General features: G+C 39.6%; 1 protein-coding gene across 1 annotated transcript in view; it reads right to left on the bottom strand.

The window, feature by feature from the left end:
* Positions 1-5,791, bottom strand: part of LOC126483828 (fatty acid synthase-like) — a 394,620-nt gene extending 388,829 nt beyond the window's left edge. Inside the window, exon 1 of the mRNA XM_050107027.1 lies at positions 5,754-5,791. The gene's annotated coding sequence lies outside the window, so the exon portion shown is untranslated. The remainder of the gene's footprint in view (positions 1-5,753) is intronic.
* Between the last annotated feature and the right edge of the window lie 17,391 nt (positions 5,792-23,182).

The following is a 23,182-nucleotide window of genomic DNA, read 5'->3' as shown; positions in this document are numbered from 1 at the left end:
CCAAGTCTCTGCAAACAATGGCTGTAGCGTCCTACCAGTTCCTGGACGAGATGAACCTCTCCTTGGTCACGGAGCCATTAAACTACCGCTGTGCGAACAACTTCATCTTACAAAAAACTTTTTCCGTAAATGTCGCTTAGCTTGCCGATAAAATGGATATCGCATGGTGGGAGATATGGACTTTATGGCGGATCAGCTCAATCACGTCTGTGCTGCCTTAGTGCAATACAGTGGGGTGCCAAAAGCCGTGCGATACTTGCTAATATCGTCTCGGACCTCCTTTTGTCCATCATAGTACAGCAACTCGACGTAGCATTGCCTCCACAAGTCTTTGGAAGTCCCTGCGAAAATATTCAGCCACGCTGCCTCTACAGTCGTTCGTAATGGCTAAAGTGTTGACAGTGCAAGATTTTGTGCAGGATTGCATCCCATAAATGTTCGATGGGATTCACGTCGGTCAATCTAGGTGGCCAAATTATTCGCCAGAATTGTCCAGAATGTTCTTCAAACCAGTCGCGAACAACTGTCGCCTAGTGGCACGACGCATTGTCATCCATAAAATTCCATCGTTATTTGGGAGCATGAAGTCCATGAATGCCAACAAATAGTCTCCAAGTGGCTGAAAATAACCATTTCCAGCCAATGATCGGTTCAGTGTGACCGGACGACCCAATCTATTCCACATAAACGTAGCCCACACCATTTGGAGCTACCACCAGCTTCCACAGTACCTTGTTCACAACATGGGTCTGTGGCTTTGTCGGGTTAGCGCCACACTCGAACCCTACCATCAGCTGTTACCAACTGAAAAGCGGACTCATTTGACCAGGCCATAGTTTTCCAGTCGTCTAGGTTCATATGTCTCTGAGCACTATGGGACTTAACATCGGAGGTCATCAGTCCCCTAGAACTTAGAACTACTTAAACCTAACTAACCTAAGGACATCACACACATCCATGCCCGAGGCAGGACTCGAACCTGCGACCGTAGCAGTCGCGCGGTTCCCGACTAAAGCTCCTGGAACCGCTCGGTCACCGCAGCCGGCCCAGTCGTCTAGGATCCAACGGATGCAGTCACTGGCCCAGAGGCGCTGCAGGCGATGTGCTGCTGGCAAAGGCACTTGCGTCGATTCTATACTGCCATAACTCATTAACGCCAAGTTTCTCCACATTGACCTAACGAGTACGCCGGTCACACATCCCATACTGATTTCCGCGGTTATTTCAAGCAGTGCTGTTTGTCTGTTAGCAATGACAACTCTACAGAAACACCGATGTTCACGTCATTAAGTGAAGGCCGTCGGTCACTGCGTTGTCCTTAGTGAGGGGTAATACTTGAGATTTGGTATTCTCGGCACTCTCCTGACACTGTGGATCTCGGAATTTTGAATTCCCTAACGATTTCCGAAATGAAGTTTCCCATGCGTGGTGACGTCGAACAAATGGGCACAATTATAGACTTATATCTCTAACGTCGATCAGTTCTAGAATTTTGGATCACGTACTATGTTCGAGTATAATGACTTTTCTGGAGACTAGAAATCTACTCTGTAGGAATCAGCATGAGTTTCGAAAACCCAGCTCACACTATTCGTCCACGAGACTCAGACGGCCATAGACACGGGTTCCTAGGTAGATGCCGTGTTTCTTGACTTCCGCAAAGGCGTTTGATACAGTTCCCCACAGTTGTTTAATGAACAAAGTAAGAACATATGGACTATCAGACCAATTGTGTGATTGGATTGAAGAGTTCCTAAATAACAGACCGCAGCATGTCATTCTCAGTGGAGAGAGGTCTTCCGAAGTAAGAGTGATTTCAGGTGTGCCGCAAGGGAGTGTCGTAGGACAGTGCTAATCACAATATATATAAATGACTTCATGGATAACATCGTAAGTTCACTGAGGCTTTTTGCGGATGATGCTGTAGTATATCGAGAGGTTGTAACAATGGAAAATTGTACTGAAATGCAGGAGGATCTGCAGCGAATTGACGCATGGTGCAGGGAATGGCAATTGAATCTCAATGTAGACAAGTGTAATGTGCTGCGAATACACAGAAAGAAAGATCCCTTATCATTTAGCTACAATATAGCAGGTCAGCAACTGGAAACAGTTAATTCCATAAATTATCTGGGAGTACGTATTAGGAGTGATTTAAAATGAAATGATCATATGAAGTAGATCGTCGGTAAAGCAGATGCCAGACTGAGATTCATTGGAAGAATCCTAAGGAAATGCAATCCGAAAACAAAGGAAGTAGGTTACAGTACACTTGTTCGCCCACTGCTTGAATATTGTTCAGCAGTGTGGGATCCGTACCAGATAGGGTTGATAGAAGAGATAGAGAAGATCCAACGGAGAGCAGCGCGTTTCGTTACAGGATCATTTAGTAATCGCGAAAGCATTATGGAGATGACAGATAAACTCCAGAGGAAGACTCTGCAAGAGAGACGCTCAGTAGCTCGGTACGGAGTTTTGCTGAAGTTTCGAGAACATACCTACACCGAGGAGTCAAGTAGTATATTGCTCCCTCCTGCGTATGTCTCGCGAAGAGACCATGAGGATAAAATCAGGGAGATTAGAGTCCACACAGGGGCATACCGACAATCTTTCTTTCCACGAACAATACGAGACTGGAATAGAAGGGAGAACCGATAGAGGTACTCAAGGTACTCTCTGCCACACACCGTCATGCGGAGTATGGATGTAGATGTAGATGCTTCTAGCTCCAACGACCGTTCCGCGATCAAAGTCTGTTAATTCCCATGGTGCGGCCACAAGCACGCCGGAAACCTTTTCACTGCATTTGGCTCATAAACCGCTATAATTTCTGGGTGAATCGGCTTGCAGCCTAGGCATTTTTTACTCCAACTTTAGAGTACGTTTCCAGTTGCAGCATTTCACTGCTTCACTGTGATGCATCTGTTGTCCATACTACCACAGAACTCTGCAGTAAACCCGAAAATGTACTTTCTTCCGACAATGCGCCACACTCGTTGCGCAATACCGTTTGGGTGGGACGACATCTGTAACTTACTTTCTGACTTCCCTGCATATTAGGAAAAGTAAACCACGTGGCAGAATTTAACGGAACAGAAGATGAGGACACTACCCAGGCTCTTACCGACCTACTGGACAAGGAACGAAAACAAAGATGGCACAAGCTTATGGAACAAATGGACTTCACACATTCAAGCCGTAAAAGCTGGAGTCTCGTGAAAAAGCTGGGAGGAGCCAACTACAGGAACTGAGCAGAGGCCAGTATCCACCCAAACAAAATCAGCAAGAAACTCAGGGATAACGCCAAGATAACAGTGATTCATGAGCAAAGAAAAAACATAAAAGCTCAGATGACTGTGGCACTGCAGGAGTGTGAAGAAAAAGCCGACATGTTCACGGCAGCAGTCCAAGAAGAAGAGGTGAAGATGGCACTCCAACACACACGGGCAGGGAAGGCAGCTGGGCCAGACAACATCCTACTTGAATTTTTGAAAAATCTTGGACCAAAAGCGCTGAAATGGCTATGCGAACTATTCACGAGAATAATGAAAACCTGTGAAATCCTTAGAGAATGCAAAACAGCCAAAATCATTGCCATACTTAAACTAGGGAAGAGTGGAACTGACGCGTGGAACTTCAGGCCAATCTCATTACTGTGCAGAACCTACAAAGTGTTTGAAAGGATACTGTTGGAAAGACTTAAACCAATACTGGAGGAACAACTACAAGTGGAGCAAGCAGGTTTTAGACAAGGGAGAAGCTGCTGCGACCAGGTGCTGGCACTTACCACACACATTGAACGAGGCTTTCAGGAAAAGAAGAAAACAGGGATAGTTCTCATTGACCTGGCATCAGCGTACGACACTGTATGGCTAAATGGTCTCATGTTAAAACTGGCAAATATAGTCAAATACAAAACAACGTTGAAGGTCATGAACAACATGCTGAGCGAAAGGAAGTTCAGGGTCAAATTAAATGGCGAAACCAGCAAGTCCCATACCCTAAAAAATGGTCTTCCTCAAGAATCAGTCTTAGCTTCCTGGCTCTTTAACATCTATATAGCAGTTTGCCTGATCTGCACTCACATAAATTTGCCTACGCATGTGATTTAGCCATTACAGCGCAAAGTAACTCGTTTGAAAACCTGGAATCAACACTAAATGAAGATCTAGCTACACTGAAAAAGTACTATGACACATGGCACCTAAAAATCAATGTGACAAAAACAGTAAGCACAGTCATGTATCTAAACAACAAGGAAGCGAGAAGGGAACTGCGCCTGGTTATAAATGGTAAGGCTGTCAGCCACGAGAATTTCCCAAAATATCTCGGTATTAAGCTAGATTGCTTCATGACTTTCAGACAACCCCTAACTGATATTGCCCAAAAGCTAAAGACGAGAAATAACCTGCTCAACAGACTGGCAGGCACCACTTGGGGTTGTGATGCTGCCACTCTACGAACTGCTGCACTGGTACTGGTGTATAGCACTGCAGAATACTGTGCCCCAGTCTGGAGCAGAAGCCCGCACGCCAAAAAAGTGGATGTACAACTAAATGACACTCTGAGAACCGCTCCCGGTGCTGGCAAACATCGCTCCTGCTTCCATACGTAGAGAGAAAGCAACCCAGGACATAGTAGAAAAAATTGAAGCAAACCCAAGGCTACCCATACATGCCGACATGGGAGGACCCACGAGACTCAAGTAAAGGAAACCTATCGCCTGGAGCAGAACATTGGGCTCGGAGGGTCTCGATGCTGAATGGAAGAATGCATGGCAGGGTCTGAGAAGAGGCATCGTGGAAAACCATCACCTAATCCACAACCCAACCAAAAGGGTTGAAGGCTTCAATCTCAACAGGAAACACTGGTCGGCTCTAAACAGGTTTCGCACGGGAGTTGGACGGTGCATACAGCAAACAACCAAATGGGGCTATACAGACGATTCGTGTTGTGACTGTGGCGAGGTACAAACAATGGACCATCTTCTAGTTTGTAACATTAATGGTTTCAGAGACGGCTCTCTGATGTCGCTCCACAAGTTAACGGACAATGTCAGGAAATGGCTCCATAATCTTAATGTTACTGTGTAATTAATTGTCTTCAATTTATGAGATTTTTGTTCCATTTAATGTAATAATGTAGTTTCCCTGACATAATTGTAATGTAATGACTGATATAATTTGTTTCCACATTGCAAGTTCCAAACGTTTATTGTGATTTATATTAATCTTATCTGTTCATTGTAAAATGTATCTGGCAGATCGAACGAGAAATAATAAAACGTAAACCACATAGTAACTTGAGGTTTTTCAGAAAGGCAAAGCATTAAATGCCAGCGCGGACGGCCGTTCAGATCCAAGATTCGGACGTACAGCCTGCTCCCTCAGATCCATTCAAAGCCATACGAGCAAAGAAAATAATATATTTATGTTCCTCTTTTCTGGCTACCACAATTGTCACATGAATTCGATTTTTCACCACAATAAGGAAACTTCAGTCTGTTGTTGCACCACATTAGCGATGAACGATGGTCAATTGGCATTTTATAAGACACGTCTATGATACTACACGAGGTGCTCAACACTTCCTGAATGGTGGCTCTGATTAATTGTCCTACAGGAATTCTCCACAATCGGTTAACATTTTGTCTGGTACTAGAGGGAAGGCTCCACCAGAACCATTGATTTTTCAGTAACAATTACAAAACAGCACATCACAATATGCACGGAGACAAGATTCTCTGAACTTACCCTCCAGTAGATTGCAGTCACAGAACCACAAAACAAATTACAAACTGGAGGTGCCCCCCTCCCGCCGAACAATCATTTATAAACTGCGCCTGGGAAATGTCCGTGTCACGTGAGCACTGGCCTCGCTCGGTAACAAAAGGCAGCTTCATAGAATTGCTAAGTGGGGACCGAGCTCTTTGTGTCCCGTTGGCATCAATTATTTATTGAGCCAAGAGCAAATAACGAACATAGCTCTGTCTCACACACTGCGTGAACCGTACTGGTAGATCAGATTTAATAATCAACAAAGCTAAGTAGCAATTAAGCTAGGAATGCCTGATGAAGAAATCAATTTACTTTTTTTTGTATCGTAGCTTAGAACGCAACACTAAAATCGCTGCAATTTCTCTTTATATGAGTTATATAATTAGCAGACCTAATAAATGCACATACTAACAATAATAATAATAATATGAGAATGATGAGGGTACCTGCAACGACATATATTTGTAGGGAGAGTTTGGCATTGTTGTTGTTGTTGTGGTCTTCAGTCCTGGAGTGGTTTGATGCAGCTCTCCATGCTACTCTATCCTGTGCAAGCCTCTTCATCTCCCAGTACCTACTGCAGCCTACATCCTTCTGAATCTGCTTAGTGTATTCTTCTCTTGGTCTCCATCTACGATTTGTACCCTCCACACTGCCCTCCAGTACTAAATTGGTGATCCCTTGATGCCTCAGAACGTGTCCTACCAACCGATCCCTTCTTCTTGTCAAGTTGTGCCACAAACTCCTCTTCTCCCCAATTCTACTCAATACCTCCTCATTAGTTATGTGATCTACCCATCTAATCTTCAGCATTCTTCTGTAGCACCACATTTCTAAAGTTTCTATTCTCTTCTTGTCTAAACTATTTATCTTCCATGTTTTACTTCCATACATGGCTACACTCCATACAAATACTTTCAGAAACGACTTCCTGACACTTAAATCAATACTCGATGTTAACAAATTTCTCTTGTTCAGAAAAGCTTTCCTTGACATTGCCAGTCTACATTTTATATCCTCTCTACTTCGACCATCATCACTTATTTTGCTCCCCAAATAGCAAAACTCCTTTACTACTTTAAGTCTCTCGTTTCCTAATCTAATTCCCTGAGTATCACCTGACTTAATTCGACTACATTTCATTATCCTCATTTTGCTTTGGTTGATGTTCATCTTATACACTCCTTTCAAGACACTGTCCATTCTGTTCAACTGCTCTTCCAAGTCCTTTGCTGTCTCTGACAGAACTACAATGTCATCGGCGAACCTCAAAGTTTTTATTTCTTCTCCATGGATTTTAATACCCACTCCGAACTTTTCTTTTGTTTCCTTTACTACTTGCTCAGTATACAGATTGAATAGCATCGGGGAGAGGCTACAACCCTGTCTCACTCCCTTCTCAACCACTTCTTTCCTTTCATGTCCCTCGACTCTTACAACCGCCATCTGCTTTCTGCACAAATTCTAAATAGCCTTTCGCTCCCTGTATTATTTTACCCCTACCACCTTCAGAATTTGAAAGAGGGTATTCCAGTCAACATTGTCAAAAGCTTTCACTAAGTCTACAAATGCTAGAAATGTAGGTTTGCCTTTCCTTAATCTTTCTTCTAAGATAATAGATTAAGGAAAGGCAAACCTACATTTCTAGCATTTGTAGACTTAGAGAAAGCTTTTGACAATGTTGAATGGAATACTCTCTTTCAAATTCTAAAGGTGGCAGGGGTAAAATACAGGGAGCGAAAGGGTATTTACAATATGTACAGAAACCAGATGGCAGTTATAAGAGTCGAGGGGCATGAAAGGGAAGCAGCGGTTGGGAAGGGAGTGAGACAGGGTTGTAGCCTGTCCCCAATGTTATTCAATCTGTATACTGAGCAAGCAGTAAAGGAAACAAAAGAAAAATTCGGAGTAGTTATTAAAGTCCATGGAGAAGAAATAAAAACGTTGAGGTTCGCCGATGACATTGTAATTCTGCCAAAGACAGCAAATGACTTTCAAGAGCAGTTGAACGGAATGGACAGTGCCTTGAAAGGAGGATATAAGATGAACATCAACAAAAGCAAAACGAGGATAATGGAATATAGTCGAATTAAGTCAGGTGTTACTCAGGGAATTAGATTAGGAAATGAGAGACTTAAAGTAGTAAAGGAGTTTTGCTATTTGGGGAGCAAAATAAGTGATGATGGTCGAAGTAGAGAGGATATAAAATGTAGATTGGCAATGGCTAGGAAAGCGTTTCTGAAGAAGAGAACTTTGTTAACATCGAGTATAGATTTAAGTGTCAGGAAGTCGTTTCTGAAAGTATTTGTATGGAGTGTAGCCATGTATGGGAGTGAAACATGGACGATAAATAGTTTGGACAAGAAGAGAATAGAAGCTTTAGAAATGTGGTGCTACAGAAGAATGCTTAAGATTAGATGGGTAGATCACATAACTAATGAGGAGGTATTGAGTAGAATTGGGGAGAAGGGCAGTTTGTGGCACAACTTGACAAGAAGAAGGGACCGGTTGGTAGGACACCTTCTGAGACATCAAGGGATCACCAATTTAGTACTGGAAGGCAGTGTGGAGGGTAAAAATCGTAGAGGGAGACCAAGAGATGAATACACTAAGCAGATTCAGAAGGATGTAGGTTGCAGTAGGTACTGGGAGATGAAGAAGCTTGCACAGGATAGAGTAGCATGGAGAGCTGCATCAAACCAGTCTCAGGACTGAAGACATCAAATGGTTCAAATGGCTCTGAGCACTATGGGACTCAACTGCTGAGGTCATTAGTCCCCTAGAACTTAGAACTAGTTAAACCTAACTAACCTAAGGACATCACAAACATCCATGCTCGAGGCAGGATTCGAACCTGCGACCGTAGCGGTCTTGCGGTTCCAGACTGCAGCGCCTTTAACCGCACGGCCACTTCGGCCGGCTGAAGACATCAACAACAAGATAAGTCATAGGGTCAGCATTGCCTCACGTGTTCCGACATTTCTACGGAATCCAAACTGATCTTCCCCAAGGTCGGCATCTACCAGTTTTTACATTCATCTGGAAAGAATTCGCTTTAGTCGTTTGCAGCTGTAACTTATTAAACTGATAGTTCGGTAATTTTCACATCTGTCAACACCTGTTTTGTTTGGGATTGGAATATTTTTCTTGAAGTCTGAGGGAATTTCGCCTGTCTCATACAACTTGCTCACCAGATGGTAGAGTTTTGTCAGGACTGGCTCTCCCAAGGCTGTCAGTAGTTCTAATGGAACGTTGTCTACTCCCGGGGCCTTGTTTCGACTTAGGTCTTTCAGTGCTCTGTCAAACTCCTCACATAGTATCATATCTCCCATTTCATCTTCATCTACCTCCTCTTCCATTTCCGTAGTATTGTCATCAAGAACATCGCCCTTGTATAGACCCTCTATATACTCCTTCCACCTTTCTGTTTTCCCTTCTTTGCTTAGAATTGGGTTTCTGTCTGAGCTCTTGATATTCATGAAAGTGGTTCTCTTTTCTCCAAAGGTCTCTTTAATTTTCCTGTAGGCAGTATCTATCTTACCCTTCATGAGATAAGCCTCTACATACTTGCATTTGTCCTCTAGCCATCCCTGCTTAGCCATTTTGCACTTTCTGTCGATCTCATTTTTGTATTCCTTTTTGCCTGCTTCACTTCCTGAATTTTTGTATTTTCTCCTTTCACCAATTAAATTCAGTATCTCTTTTGTTACCCAAGGATTTCTACTTGGCCCTCCTCTTTTTACCTAGTTGATCCTTTGCTGCCATCACTATTTCATTCCTCAAAGCTACCCATTCTTCTTCTACTGTACATCTTTCCCCAATTCCTGTCAATTGTTCCCTTATGCTCTCCCTGAAACTCTGTACAACCTCTGGTTCTTTCAGTTTATCCAGGTCCCCTCTCCTTAAATTCCCACCTTTTTGCAGTATATTCAGTTTTAATCTATAGTTCATAACCAATAGATTGTGGTCAGAGTCCACATCTGCCCCTGGAAATGTCTTAAAATTTAAAATCTGGTTCCTAAATCTCTGTCTTACCATTATATAATCTATCTGAAACCTTCTAGTATCTCCATGGTTCTTCCATGTATACAACCTTCTTTCATGATTCTTGAACCAAGTGTTAGCTATGATTAAGTTATGCTCTGTGCAAAATTCTACCAGACGGCTTCCTCTTTCATTTCTTAGCCCCAATCCATATTCACCTACTACGTTTCCTTCTCTTCCTTTTCCTACTGTCGAATTCCGGCTTTACCTCCTGTTAGACAACAGTTCGGAATTTTCGACGGAACTTGACACTAGCAATCACTCTGCAACTACTGACAGGGATGATATCGACAGCGTATTTGATGCTAATGAGATAATTCAGAATAAAATTCAAACAATTGAGAATTGTAATGACACTGATAGGCAGGACCTTTTTAAAATTTTACAAGCACAGTCCACAGTTTTTACTCACAAAACAGGAACAATCAAGGGATTTCAATACCAATTTCTTGTTCGTGAGCATATTAAATTTTGTCTTAGACCATACGTAATTCCAGCACATTATAGGGACCGTGTTAGAACAGAAATACAATCTATGCTTGACGAGGGAATTATTGAGCCTGCAGTAAGTACATACAACAATCCATTACATGTTGTTGAGAAGAAAAATGAATCGATCAGGTTTGTCTTAGATTCGAGACAAATCAATACTATCATCATTCCTGAAACAGACAGGCCGCAAACGATGGAAGAACTTCTTCAAAATTTTAATGGTGTAAAAGTGTTGTCTTCTATTGATCTCAGATCCAGCTTTTATCAGATCGAACTTCACCCAGAATGTAGAAAATACACATCTTTCCTTTGTTTCGGCGTTTGTTATCAGTTTCGGAAACTTCCTTTTGGTTTGAAGATTTCTTCGGCAGCATTCATTCGCGGGCTAAATTCCATATTACCTGAGTTCTTAAAACCTCACATCACCTTATATGTGGACGATATTCTTATAGCAGAAGCCTCATGGGAACAACATAATCGCATCCTCAACAGCGTGTTACATATTTTTGCAGAATCTGGAATTACAGTTAACTTGTAAAAGTCTGAATTCGGTAGGACAAAGGTGAAGTTTTTGGGACATATTATTTCTTCTGAAGGCATTCAGCCGGATCCTGAAAAGTTAGAAGCAATCAGAGCCATTCCAAGTCCATCCACGAAAAACAAGTCCGCAGTTTTCTAGGTCTCGTAAATTTTTACCGTCGTTTTCTGAATTTGCAAATTCTAGTTACACCAAAACTTTGTTCTCTCACTGGAAAAAATACTATTTGGAACTGGGACGAACAAGCACAGTTGGAATTCAATTGTTTGAAAGAATCGCTACTTAACGCGCCAATACTAGCTCATTCAGATCTGTCACAAGATTTGTGCCTTAGCACGGATTCTTCGAAAGTCGGTCTTAGTGCGCATTTATTTCAAGAAGCCACAGAAAATGACACTACTGTTCAGAAAACCATTGCTTTTGCTAGACGAGTGCTAACAAAATCTGAAAAAAATTATTCCGTTACTGAATTAGAAGCTTTAGCTATCGTTTGGGCATTTTACAAATTCCGTTTCTTTCTTTCTGGTAAGCACGTAAAAGTATACAGTGATCATCGTGCATTGCAATTTCTTATGTCTTCAAAATTAAATCATGACAGGTTAAAACGTTGGGCATTGTTTCTGCCAGAATTCCACTTCACAATAGTTTACATCAGTGTTGCCAACTCTAAAAAACCCGTGTCGCTAGGTTCAATATCAAAAGTCGCTAGAAAGTCGCTAAAACTGGTTTTATTAGGGATGTGCTGAAAATTTCGTGCTGTGAATGGTGCAATAAGCCAGTGGGGGGGGGGGGGGGGCGGGGGTGGTAATAAAATATTAATAAAAATTCTCATACGTAATTGCTATATTGTCTTAGTTAAATGATGCATCGTTTGCAACAACATACATATAAAATACGTTAACGTTTAATTAAACATGTTATCATAATTGATGCAACACCTAAATTGTTGTTTCAATCACATTAGTCAAATATACTAGAAATATGCAACTATATTTGTAACAAAAGAAAGCAAGAACTCCAATTAGGTTACAAAATATATACATACCGGTATGTGAGCTATTCATCGTCGTCACTCAGAAGATCGAATGACTCTTCTGTTTCATGCTCTGACAGAATTGTAGTTCATGTAGAGGGTTGAACGTCGCTCAAAAGATGATGTTGCAGTTCGACTGGTTTTGTCGCAAAAGAATAACTTTTGTTCCTTCCAATAAGCTCCAATACGTCTGACGGTATGTCAAAAGATGCACAATCTTTATTTTGTTTCTTCAGCTGGTCTCTCAATATGATCAAGCATTAATTGTCTTTAACGATAATCTGTTACGTTGTTTAGTTTTTATAATGTTCATAGACCTGAATATTCTTTCCACTTCTGCATTTGAATGCGGTCGGCATAGAACAGTCATTGCTAGCTGTGAAATCAAAGAAAAGGGATTCTCCCCTGCGGCATTTTTATACTGCACAACCACACTCCAAAATCGAACAGTGTTAGTAGTGTTATTCCACATAATGAAGTTGATATTATGCCATTCTTGCAGCATACCGTCTATGAAATCGCCACTAAAACCCAATTCTTTGGCTTCATCTGCTACAGCATTATTTTTATTCAACATTCAGCATTGACTTTTTTTCAGGATCGTAACGTTACTTGGCAGTCTTTGTTGAATTTCTTTTATGAGTTTCAGACTAAACTGAATGCATCTCTTCTTCAAATAAACTTTGTTTTCTTCAGACAAACTTGACTCAGACAATTTCTGTTCAAACATAAAGCCAAGATTCGGGTTTGCGTACATACATTCGCTTGAAACTGGTGTTGTCAACAAATCAACAGTTGAAAAAACTATGTTTTGTCCGAGTGACTGCATGAGAAATACAAGTGTATCTAGTAATTTAGTGGGGTTATTGTCTTCTCCTTCAAAAGCTTTTATTGCTATTTGTACGTCTTTTAAAGCATGTTTAAGGTAAATCATGTAAAGATGATTTGAGTCGTCACAATACATCTTGTACAAAAGATCGGCAGTGTAACAATTGTCTTGAACCATAGCAAGTGATAAATGTAGCCTTAGTTCTTCCCACTGCTCCAGAATTCTTCGTATTACTGGTTCAATTGAAAGCCAACATGTTGCACAGATCTTCAAAATTTTTAGTGGCTGTTTTCCACAATTTATTGTCTCATAAACCTTTTTATATTCCTCTTGTCTTTTGCGTGAAATGGAGAACCAATTGTAGGTTTCCCGTACAAGAAACTATGTTTCTAGGTATGGTATTCACTGAGGCGTGCGAAACTGCAAGCTGAAGAGTGACAAATGCAACGGATCAATACCAAATGCTTCAAACCGTATTCTCTCTTGAGTTGTTCGAAAAGCCCATTGTTTATTCCAACCATTGCAGAAGCATTATTTGTGCCAATTCCTACCATATTAGCGACTGGAAGTTTGAGATCTTTCAAAGAATTCACAAGAACAGCAACCAGATTTCTTGCATCTGCAGTTTCTACTACAGCGAGTTTGAGAAATGCTGATCTAATGGTTTGGTTGTTTACAATATAGTACCATGTAACGATACCTAGAATTTTATATATTGATACGTCTGTGGATTCATCTATTAGTACACTGTATTTTTGGTTACCTATATCTTCAACCAATAATTGTGTAAAATAGGGAGCCAAAACTTAAGTTATACTGTTAGTGCACTTTGTACGATGTAACTGCATGTTTTTAGCGCCCTCATCACCAGAAAACACCTTCTTGCACAGTATTCCTAAATGATCTACAGCTAAAATAGAACGATTCTCAGCAATAAATAAAGAAAGGGCGCCTTCCGCCCTGCTTGCTATTCTAACTGTAGTTTTCAGAACAATTTTCACAGGTAAGGTGGTTTGTGTTTCTTTTTAAATCAATTTTTTTATGCATAATAGTTTTCGAATGCTTTCTAATATCACACAATTTAGCGTAAAACTCTGTTGCTCATACTTGACATCTTGCCTTGTTTATGTCTCCAACGACTGGTTTCAGCCATCCATTGAATTCATTCTGCTTCCCACGCATCCCGATATTTTTGAGCGTACTGCTTCTTCTTCTGCGGTAAATCCATTATGTAAGCCACCACAACATAGGTTTCACCAATTTATAATCACTGAAAATACATTAAAACTCAGGCGAACTAGAGGTCAAGAAACAATCTACTCACTCGGTAACTCGATATCAGTCATATTGTTCATTGTTTAAAACGTAATAATGTCTGAGACACCCCCACCGAATTATTCTTGCGTTACCACTGTGCATGTGGTAATAATTTGACTGCGAGTCAACATTTCGAAAAATTGAGTTTGCTGGACAGAAATGTATTTTATTGTACACAATATTACGTATGTTTCTCGTCAATTCGAAAAATAAAGGGAGTTCAAAAGTTGAAGAATTTTAGATCGATACGCTATCGACAATAACAGGCTAATGGGTAATGAATAATGAATTGTTCTATAGTCAAGGTTTTCTTACTCTGTAGGCAATTCCCACATTCGGGTTTTTTAAATGCTGAACAATGCTGCATGATCTGCTAAGAACTCAATTTAACTTAGTAAATCTAGAACAAAGTCAGTGTAGTACCCATTCTATCGTTAAAATCTTAGTTTTGTTAATGAAAGTACTAGCCCAAAATAGTTTTGATTTGTGCTTCAAAAGTCGTCAGTACTCCAAAAGTCGCAAGATTAGTCGCTAAATAATTTTTGTCGCTAAAAAGTTTTTTTTGTCGCTAAGAGGAGGGCAAAAGTCGCCATTTCTAGCGACAAAGTCGCTAAATTGGCAACACTGGTCTACATTCCCGGCAAGGAGAACATTGTTGCAGACGCACTATCACGCGCACCGGCTGGGCTTCAGAAAAGTAACACAGAAGGCAACCTCGAGAGAAATTTCAGTATTCTTTACATTCAGAAAGTCGCCTTTGAAAACTTCATCACCACATCTTTAAAGGACATTGCTCATGAACAAGATAAAGATCCGATTTGGAAAGACATCAAAAGTAAGTGGCATGAAAAGACACACACTCAGATTCGGCATTATTATCTGGTTAGAAACAATATACTCTTCAAATGCTGCATTGTTGATGACAAGCTATGGGTACTTTGCATTCCAGACGATTTTGTTAATAAGCTCATTTGGTACATACATTTCAGCTACGCACATTTTGGTCCACAAAAATGTTATCATATTCTTCGAATGACTTGTTATTTTAACAATATGGAAAAGAGAATTCGAAGAGCCTTATCTGTTTGTAAACTTTGTCAAAAGGCGAAACCATTTACTATCTCACATCGTGCTCCGTTGTTTCCTATCATTCCTTCTAAATTAAAAGAATTTGCTGCTGTTGATCTCTTGGGACCCCTTGTCAGAACATCGAATGGATTTTCGTACGTTCTAGTCGCTGTTGAACTTACTTCAAAATTTGTTTCTTTCACTCCGTTACGTAAAGCCACTGGACGGTTTGTATCCAACGCCTTTGTTAAAAATTTCTTAAGTGAACTTGGACACGTTAGTAAAGTCATTTCAGATAATGGACCGCAATTCAGATCTGCTGTTTGGTCACGCATGCTTCGGAATCATAAAATCAAACGCGTTTTTGTTTCATTGTACTCACCACATTGTAACCTGTCTGAATGGATTATGAAAGAAATCAATAAGCTTTGCAGACTTTATTGTCACAGAAAGCATCAGCATTGGGACAGATATTTACACTTATTTCAAAATGTGCTGAATGAAATGCCTCATGACTCCACTGCTTTACCACCTACTCTTGTACTGAAGAATGAAGAACCACTGAACAGAATCAGAGAGCTTGTACCTTTTCCGAATACCCGTAAACTTCTATACAAAGACATAATTGATTTGGTCATTAAAAATATAAATTCTACTGCAGACAAAAGGAGAAAACTACACGGTAAAGCAAAGGCAAAGAAACTTTATATTGGTCAGAAAGTTCTCATTAAAGCTCATTCATTTTCACATCAGAAGAAACACTTGAGTCATAAATTCTTTCTGGTTTACAATGGACCTTACAGAATCCAACGTATACCACATGATAATTGCGTTGAAGTTGAAACTCTGCGTACTAGGAAGAGTAAAGGTTTACACCACATCTCACATGTAAAACCGTTTATTGAATGATAATCTCCTTTTTAACTTAGTCTTTGCTATAAAAATTTTCACTTCACGTTACTAGTATTCTTTGTCACACTTAGAAACTGTTAACATGCAACTATGTTTTAAAATAAACTATCCAGTCTAGAACCTAGGGAACATATTTAGGCAGTAATTCCGAATGCATTGTTATAGTGAACAGACGACACAGTGTTATTATGTGTGTACATTCTTGATTGTTAGTTGCACGATTACGTAATGACTATAAGGCTTACATACTTAGAACATATACCGGTACTGCTAATGAGATTTTAATGCAACATTTTGGTTTACTTGAAAATACATTCTGGATTTAAAGTACTTTCTGAGAGATACCAGATGACACAGTGCTTAGTTTATGTGACAGCTACACGATATATCATGACACCACTAATGAGTGACAATTTACATTGTTACTTTTGCTGTGTATCTGTTTTATACCTGCACAGTTTTTCTGTATTATTCTGGAAAATAAAACATGTTTTAGTAGTAACTTTTGTGGTATAGCTACAATGAGACAGTCTTTTCCGTAGCACAATAATACGTTACAGTACAGTACTTTCTTCATCATGGCAATAACCGTAATAACTACGATATCTATACGCAAAGCATTTCACTTTTGTTTATGATTAGGTGAGTACATTGACTTCAGCAGAACTTAACTTACACAGGACGATAACTACGACACTTCCACAGAATTATCTTATAGCAAGACGCACATTTAGCGCTACAGTATAGGCATTTGAGTGATTAATTTTGTACTTAAAACATTTATTTTTAGAGATTTTTGAATTACAGTGATACATTTCATTCCATTGCTGTAATCTGTAACACCTGAAGGTATAATTACATTAATCCTCAGGGGCGTACATGCTTACTTTGTGTACCATGTGTTTGGCAAGCACAAGGAGCCCTAGCTAATATGGTATTTGATTATACAACTTTACTCATCGGTACCATATTTCTCTAACACAGAATTACACAGCTATCTGATTATTTAACAGAGAAACAAACATTTTTTTTACTATGTGAGTAACACATGTTTACGCAATTACACAGTTGGATAACTTCACACTTGTGAACTGTTCATATTTTTTGGAACCCTTGTGATACTGTGAGAGCCTTGTATGATGTATTAGGTATGGGATCATGATTTTTAAAGTACATTTGAGGTAGATAACACTACTGAAATGAACAGAGAATTTTGTTTGGGTTTTGAAATTATTGCAGAAAGCTTCTAAGTTTTTGAGATTTGGCTGAGTTTTTATGGTGTTATTATTACGATGACAATGTGTATTATGCTGTTGAGGTATGTTTATGATCAATAAGCTGATGCTATATGAGGAATCTGATTATGCTACGTATTTATTATGATGAAATATTGAAGTGTCGATGAATATGTATATGTGTAATAAGATAAGGAATAATGAGTAGTGGTTAGGGACTCTGATTTGTGAAAAAGGATGTTGGAAACCAAGAATCGTACTTTAACAGATGTGAAATGTGTATAAATGGGTGAATGTATAACAATGTCGGTGAAAATTATTGGACACTGTTATATTTATAGGATTCTGTTTCTACACATTTGTAACGCAAATTTTCGACTTGTGAAAATTTTATATGAGACTGTCACTGTAGCGGAAACTGCTGTCGTAAATATTTCGTTAAGAAAGCTAAGTGACCTTGATGTAATGCATTCTGCATGCCCAGCTGTGCCAGCTGCCTGGAGAAAAAGCCATTAGGTGGAGAAAAAAAGAGGCCATTATCCTCGCTATTGACATTCCTTTGTAGAAAGCATCGCAAATACGACGTGCTCAAACTTGAAAACATATTATTACGCTGTGGAACTCTTAATTTATGATATTTACTAAAATGCCTAATGAAATGATGTGAAACATTTTACATCTATTGTCTTTCTAGTTGAGAGATTTTTTTTGACTTTGAAGACGCCATTTGCCTGGTGAATGATGTTTCATATGTTGCTTTATATATATATATTTGCTCATTTTGTTTAATATCTAGTTTCTAGCTGCACTGCAGCATTGGTTAAAATAAAATTTAATAGATGTACTAATATAATTATTTTATGCCTACAGATCCAGTAAATAATAATTTTATGATCTACTTCCAAGAGAACGATGGAACATAAATAGACATTTCCCTTCACAGGAATTGCATAAATAATTGTTTTTACGATTTGGTAACTTGTCTGCTGGAGTAAGTTCTCGTGATGCATCACTCCAGTGTTAAGATGTGACATAGGTATTAAGTATGGCCATTTTTACTGTGATATTTTTTCTGCTTGAGCTTTGTCATGATTAGGTATAAGTTATTGCATTTGCTGCTGCTGCTTGCCAGGCATAATGCTATTAAATTTCACATTGTATTACTCTGTTAAGCCAGATTTACTACTGATTTATTTTTATTTTTGCTGCACATTTGCTCATATTAGTGATAATGTTGCATTTGCTCTGCTAATTTAGACATACTGCTGCTTGCTTTGCCAATTTGCATTTTTTGTCATTCCTGTTTGTGTTAATTTGTTGTGTGTTGCTGCATTGCCTGTCCCTTACTATATATATCTGAGCTCAGTAGATTTAAGTTAGCTTAAGAGGGGGTAGCCTATATAAGAAACTAACTATGAAGAATAGGGAAGAAATGCATTGCGAAGTTATATGAAAAAGATTTGGGCAAAAATGAGTATTGTACAATGAGAAATATTTATTTAACAGGCTTAGATAGGATTTTTTTAAATGAAGTTTTGGGTTTGACTGCAGTACCAAATGTTACACTGAAAACTAGCCCTGTCCTTTCCTTTTATGCTATTCCGCTTTGTGTTTGTGTACCCTTGTGTATTTGTGTTCTTCCTGTCTTTATGTGTTTATCTGATGAGTGTTATATTCTAGAATTTTTCTAATACTATGTTATTTACTCTGTAAAGATGTTTAAACATAGTTTATTCTGTTTTGTTTTAATGCTCACATGTGAAATTGACGTTTCGAAAGTTATTCTGATCTTTTATGTATGTACTTATGTCATAATTCCTGTAACACTGATGTATCTGTTTATTTCTATTCTTTTGTAAAGCTTGTACTACGACAAATGTTATCTGTATTGTTATGTTCTTTAATGACGTATCTTGTACCTTTGTAATTGTATTCTTATGTTGTAAATTTATAATTTATAGACACCAGTTCTACAAATTAAGTTTCATTTCAGTGCATACGTTTCTGTTGGTCATAATATATGCACACTATGTGAGAAATTGGGACTGTTAGTGTTTGCATGTGTGTTAATAATTCAGCAAGGGACTGGTTAACAGCATTGCTGGTTCTAAGGATAATTACAAAAACTTTTTGAGTGCACAAGTGGTGGTTTATGGACTTGCTATAGTCTCCACAAGACTCTTTGATGGTGATTGTGCACCTGCACAGTCGCAACAGATGGCTGCAAGCCGTCTCTACAAGGACTGCAGTGGGTCTGCACCTTCGATGACCCACCAATACCATTATCTCTACAAGGACTGTAGTGGGTCTGCACCTCTGGTGGCCCACCAATACCATAATCTCTACTGGGACTACAGTGAGTCTGCTCTGTGATGACCTACCTACCAATATTCTTCAAAACTTCGACTGACTCTGCTGTGGGTTTGTTCTGTTGTGGCCCATTACCAGTCTGCATGTCAAGAGTCAGCACTGTCTTTCTGTTGGAAGAACAACAATACTTCTTCAAGACTGCATGGAAATCCACTACTTCCGTGTGCATTTTCTTTTACTGTTCAGACTTTGAGAAAAAAAACCCTGCAATTTTACTGTGATGAATGATCAGGACTGTCTTTATTGACTGTGATAAATTTTTAGCTTTTGACCAACATTGGGTGAATAAGTGCGTGCATTTGATTTTTTTGTTATTGTAATTATAAAAAATTTTTTTCAAACCTGTATTGGCCACTGCCCAAAACAATTTGTAAAATTTTTTGTGAGCAGCATGGGGGCTATGTAAGTAGGCGGTTTAGGTTTTTATATTGGTAACGCCACATAGCGCTCTGTATGAAAATCCCTGCCTGTACAGTCGGGTTATGCTGAGAGAATTAGATTAGGAAACGAGAGACTTAAAGTAGTAAAGGAGTTTTTCTATTTGGGGAGCAAAATAAGTGATGATGGTCGAAGTAGAGAGGATATAAAATGTAGACTGGCAATGGCAAGGAAAGCGTTTCTGAAGAAGAGAAATTTGTTAACATCGAGTATAGATTTAAGTGTCAGGAAGTCGTTTCTGAAAGTATTTGTATGGGAGTGAAACATGGACGATAAATAGTTTAGACAAGAAGAGAACAGAAGCTTTCGAAATGTGTTGCTACAGATGAATGCTGAAGATTAGATGGGTAGATCACATAACTAATGAGGAGGTATTGAATAGAATTGGGGAGAAGAGGAGTTTGTGGCACAACTTGACAAGAAGAAGGGACCAGTTGGTGGGACATGTTCTGAGGCATCAAGGGATCACCAATTTAGTACTGGAGGGCAGTGTGGAGGGTAAAAATCGCAGAGGGAGACCAGGAGATGAATACACTAAGCGGATTCAGAAGGATGTAGGTTGCAGTAAGTACTGGGAGATGAAGAAGCTTGCACAGGATAGAGTAGCATGGAGAGCTGCATCAAACCAGTCTCAGGACTGAAGACATCAACAACAAGATAAGTCGTAGGGTCAGCATTGCCTCACGTGTTCCAACATTTCAACGGAATCCAAACTGATCTTCCCCAAGGTCGGCTTCTACCAGTTTTTCCATTCATCAGGAAAGAATTCGCTTTAGTCGTTTGCAGCTGTGACTTATTAAACTGATAGTTCGGTAATTTTCACATCTGTCAACACCTGTTTTGTTTGGGATTGGAATATTCTTCTTGAAGTCTGAGGGAATTTCGCCTGTCTCATACAACTTGCTCACCAGATGGTAGAGTTTTGTCAGGACTGGCTCTCCCATGGCTGTCAGTAGTTCTAATGGAACGTTGTCTACTCCCGGGGCCTTGTTTCGACTTAGGTCTTTCAGTGCTCTGTCAAACTCCTCACATAGTATCATATCTCCCATTTCATCTTCATCTACCTCCTCTTCCATTTCCATAATATTGTCATCAAGAACATCGCCCTTGTATAGACCCTCTATATACTCCTTCCACCTTTCTGCTTTCCCTTCTTTGCTTAGAATTGGGTTTCCGTCTGAGCTCTTGATATTCATGAAAGTGGTTCTCTTTTCTCCAAAGGTCTCTTTAATTTTCCTGTAGGCAGTATCTATCTTACCCCTCATGAGATAAGCCCCTACATACTTGCATTTGTCCTCTAGCCATCCCTGCTTAGACATTTTGCACTTTCTGTCGATCTCATTTTTGTATTCCTTTTTGCCTGCTTCACTTCCTGAATTTTTGTATTTTCTCCTTTCATCAATTAAATTCAGTATCTCTTCTGTTACCCAAAGATTTCTACTTGGCCCTCCTCTTTTTACCTAGTTGATCCTCTGCTGTCATCACTCTGTCATTCCTCAAAGCTACCCATTCTTCTTCTACTGTATTTCTTTCCCCAATTCCTGTCAATTGTTCCCTTATGCTCTCCCTGAAACTCTGTACAACCTCTGGTTCTTTCAGTTTATCCAGGTCCCATCTCCTTAAATTCCCACCTTTTTGCAGTATCTTCAGCTTTAATCTACAGTTCATAACCAATAGATTGTGGTCAGAGTCTACATCTGCCCCTGGGAATGTCTTAAAATTTAAAATCTGGTTCCTAAATCTCTGTCTTACCATTATATAATCTATCTGAAACCTTCTAGTATCTCCATGGTTCTTCCATGTATACAACCTTCTTTCATGATTCTTGAACCAAGTGTTACCTATGATTAAGTTATGCTCTGTGCAAAATTCTACCAGACGGCTTCCTCTTTCATTTCTTAGCCCCAATCCATATTCACCTACTACGTTTCCTTCTCTTCCTTTTCCTACTGTCGAATTCCAGTCACCCATGACTATTACATTTTCGTCTCCCTTCACTACCTGAATAATTGCTTTTATCTCATCATACATTTCATCTGCAGAGCTAGTTAGCATATAAACCTGTACTACTGTAGTAGGCGTGGGCTTCGTGTCTATCTTGGCCAGAATAATGCGTTCAGTATGCTGTTTGTAGTAGGTTACCCACACTCCTATTTTTTTTTATTTATTATTAAACCTACTCCTGCATTACCCATATTTGATTTTGTATTTATAACCCTGTATTCACCTGACCAAAAGTCTTGTTCCTCCTGCCACCGAACTTGACTAATTCCCACTGTATCTAATTTTAACCTATCCATTTCCCTTTTTAAATTTTCTAACCTACCTGCCTGATTAAGGGATCTGACATTCCACATTCCGATCCGTAGAACGCCAGTTTTCTTTCTCCTGATAACGATGTCCTCTTGAGTAGTCCCTGCCTGGAGATCCGAATGGGGGACTATTTTACCTCCGGAATATTTTACCCAAGAGGGGGCCATCATCATTTAATCATACAGTAAAGCTGCATGCCCTCGGAAAAAATTACGATTGTAGTTTCCCCTTGCTTTCAGCCGTTCGCAGTACCAAAACAGCAAGGCCGTTTTGATTAGTGTTACAGGGAAAGATCAATCAATCATCCAGACTGTTGCCCCTGCAACTACTGAAAAGGCTGCTGCCCCTCTTCAGGAACCACACGTTTGTCTGGCCTCTCAACAGATACCCCTCCGTTGTGGTTGCACCTACGGTACGGCTATCTGTCTCATTGAGGCACACAAGCCTCCCCACCAAAGTTTGGTATTATAGGAAGGTTTGGACGATAATGGCGATTGAGTGTACAGATGCATAAGCAATTTGCAATGGTTGCTGACGTGTCAGTAACGACTATGGGTCGTCGAGCAAGAAAAGATGATATTTCAAAGAATGTGTTTCCTCCTGCTGCTGTCTAACTTTTGTTGTGAAGCGAATAAAAGAAGAAGGTATAATATCTGAAAGCAGGAGTAAATTCTTGACGAGACACTGATGGTACTTGGCTGGTGTAAAAATGAAAGAACGATAACGTACATTCTAACACTTTATTGATTTTCTAAATGAAAGAGGAATCGCAGAAGATTCATAAAGATACAGATAAAGTCAAATAGCACAAAATAA

This window comes from Schistocerca serialis, chromosome 6 (genome assembly GCF_023864345.2).
Source record: "Schistocerca serialis cubense isolate TAMUIC-IGC-003099 chromosome 6, iqSchSeri2.2, whole genome shotgun sequence".
Lineage (NCBI taxonomy): Eukaryota > Metazoa > Arthropoda > Insecta > Orthoptera > Acrididae > Schistocerca > Schistocerca serialis.
This window is presented reverse-complemented; position numbering and strand designations above follow the sequence as displayed.